Consider the following 3,108-nt stretch of genomic DNA (forward strand, 5'->3'; position numbering starts at 1 on the left):
TAGAGAAGTCCTATATTGGTTGCTCTTTAAATTTCCTGTTCTGGGGCCAATTTTCCATCCTTATGTCCCTGTCCTAGTTCTTCCTCTGTCTTAGAAGTCATCTATTCTAATCCCTTATTTTTATAGATGAGGAAACTGGAGCCTAAAGAAATGAAATGTCTCGTCCAAAACCATATCTGGTTCTTTGGACTCTAAATCCAGTGCTTTTTCTGATAACCCGAGCATTTGGCTCCCTGTAGCTTCCAGGAGCAAATACAAAATGCTCTTTTTGGCATTCAGAGCCTTTCATAACCAAGCTCCTCTGCTCCCAAACTTTCCTATCTGATACCTTTCTCTCAGACTTGTAGTCTTCAATCCAGTGACACTGGCCTCCTTAATGTTTCATTAAGAAGACACACTTTCAGCTCCAGGCATTTTCTCTGGCTGTCCCCCATAGTTGGAATGCTCTCCCTCCCTTCTGCCTACTTCTGACCGACCTCATTTCCTTTAAGTCCCAACTAAAATCCCTTCTTTTCCTAGAAGCCTTCCCCAGATCTGAATTCTAGGGCTACCCCTGCTATTTACTTGCTATTTATCCTGTACATAACTTGCTCAGAATATAGTTGTTTTCATGCTGTCTCCCCTATTAGAATGTGTTGTGGTTTTTTTTTTCAGGCCAGTGAGGGTTAAGTGACTTGCCCAGGGTCACACAGCTAGCAAGTGTCAAGTGTCTGAGGCTGGATTTGAACTCCTGAATCCAGGACTGGTGCTTTATCTGCTGTTTCACCTAGCTGCCCCTCCCCTATTAGAATGTAAGCTCCTTCAGGGCAGGGACTGTCTTTTGCCTCTTTTTGTGTCCCCAGTGCTTAGCACAGTGTCTGGCACATACTAGGTACTTAGTGTTTGATTGATTCATTGAAAAAGTCTTCTGTTTAAATTGAAAAAATTAAGCCCTGATGGGTCTTAACTTTGGGAAAGAGCTTATTAAGGAAGATTAGAAAGGGAAGAGCATGGAATCCACCTCAATATCCCAGTTCCTGTTTCTTTGCTTGCTAAGAATTTTGATCCATCATGGATAATCTGTTGATAGAAGAAATTGAGCTAAGGACTCACCAGATGACTGATAAGTGCCTGGAAAGCAGGAGAATACCAAGTTTAACTGTTGAGTTTCAGAATATAGGAATCAAAACCATCACCTTGCTGGATGGAAAAGGGGGAAAACTGAATCACATAGGAGGAGGTGTGGACTAAATAAACAAAGAGATAAAAGAGATGGAGAAGACCTTAAAAGAGCTCAGCAAGTATTGTGACCTTTGTGTTTGCCCTTGGAATAAGTCAACAAGTGTTCAGTCCAGCAAGGGCTATAAGGCAACATGGACTGAAGTTGGAGAGTACTCACCTGTAATGTGTTTTCTAAGGAGCCAGGTGCCACGAGAGTCAGCCTCAGCAAGCAGCTGAGGAGCCTGCCCGCTGGTGGATACATTCAACAGATCGCTGATGCTGCCAGAGAAGATGAAACTGAAGAAAATTTGACTCAGGCGGACAGTGTCCTGGGGAACTTGAAAAACATGGCCATGGAGATGGGCAATGAGACTGACTCTCAGAACAAGCAAATTGAGAAGGCTAATACTAACAGAGATCATACAGATCGCCAGGGCCAGAGCAGAGAAACTCATTACCTGCCAAAGGTGTTGTTGCTGCCTTCTTTCATCTATAACTTCCTCCAGTAAAATCGACACCTTTCAGAGTTGGAAATGTCTTTGTCCCCACCCTCTCTAAGCAAAGAGATGGGACAGAAAAGTCCAAGGAAAGGAACAAATCCCTACTAGCTGGTCTCTCATTCTTGCTCTTTTCCCTTGTGAGCAGATGGATAGAAACCATTCAGTTTTCTCCATGAAGTTCTCTTTCTCAGTGTACATGTTGAGGTTGTGTTGCAGACCTTACACTGTACATCCTTCTTGATCCACTTGAACAGACTCTTTTGCTTTCAGGATTTTCAAGTAGTGCCAAAATACAGCAATGGAGAAGGGAGGGGAACAAAAGAGGTTGGGGTTGGGGGGACACTTCTAGTTACCACAAGCTCCAAGTTACCACCTTACAACACAGGTTCCTTACACTATTAGTTTGAGCCCACTCTACCCCAGAGGGTATTGTTTCTTTAACTGTCTTTATTACTACCTTAGTTAAATGTGCTCCCTTAAGGTTAACTAAAGCTGACTGATAAACAGTGGGAAGCGTGTTGTTTGAAGTTGTTGAGTAATAGTACAAACCTAGCCCCTCAGGTAGGGGGTAGCTCACTGAAGAGAGCTAGAACCTTTTTTAGAAAGCTGACTGTTTTTCATTGTGAGTATTTATAACCCAGAAATTGGCAAATTCTACAAATCAGTGTTAGATTTATTGTTGTGTTAATTGTCTAGACTTAAGTGATAGAAAAATGTTAATGCAGATTAATTTCTTTATTTTTTGGCAGGGCAATGAGGGTCACACAGCTAGCAAGTGTCAAGTGTCTGAGGTCAGATATGAACTCAGGTCCTCCTGAATCCAGGGCTGGTGCTTTATCCAACTAGCTGCCCCCCCAGTATCAGTGGGGATCATATGCATGCTATGCTGTCAACTTAGCTCCATTGTTAGGAATCATAATGCATAATATTGCTACAGCTTCTGGAAATGGTCAAAAGAAACAAATTGTAAAAACATCAGATTCAATGCTATTGACTGAACTGCTTTGGTGTGTTGAATATATTTCAAAATAAGTTCAAGAAAACCACCCTGTTTTAGGAAAGCTACTGAAACTTACAGTACATTTACTATTCATTCAAATGATGGTATTCTACAAAGAATAAACAAATAATACAGGCAGAGTCCTTTCCTATACACCCCAAAGAGCAGTGGCAGGAAAGATGAAAAGATAAGAACAAAGGAATTAATTATTCAAACTAAGTTTGGTGTTGACAAAGTGACAATGATCTACTTTTTTCATGGCCTTTAAGAGGAATATCTTCCCTGAGTAATGAGAAGTACATGAGCATAGTTATTCACTAAATTTATTGATAATTAACCAAGGAAAATTTTCTGAAAATCCAAGAAAGGCTAATCTGAAGGTCTTTCTCAGGTTTAGATTGGGAAAAC

At 41.1% G+C, this 3,108-nt stretch overlaps 1 pseudogene; it reads left to right on the top strand.

The window, feature by feature from the left end:
- Window positions 1–1,050: 1,050 nt before the first annotated feature.
- On the top strand, window positions 1,051–1,983 carry LOC122739380 (annotated as a pseudogene).
- Window positions 1,984–3,108: the final 1,125 nt, after the last annotated feature.

The sequence above is a fragment of the Dromiciops gliroides genome, chromosome 2 (assembly GCF_019393635.1).
Source record: "Dromiciops gliroides isolate mDroGli1 chromosome 2, mDroGli1.pri, whole genome shotgun sequence".
NCBI classification, from domain to species: domain Eukaryota; kingdom Metazoa; phylum Chordata; class Mammalia; order Microbiotheria; family Microbiotheriidae; genus Dromiciops; species Dromiciops gliroides.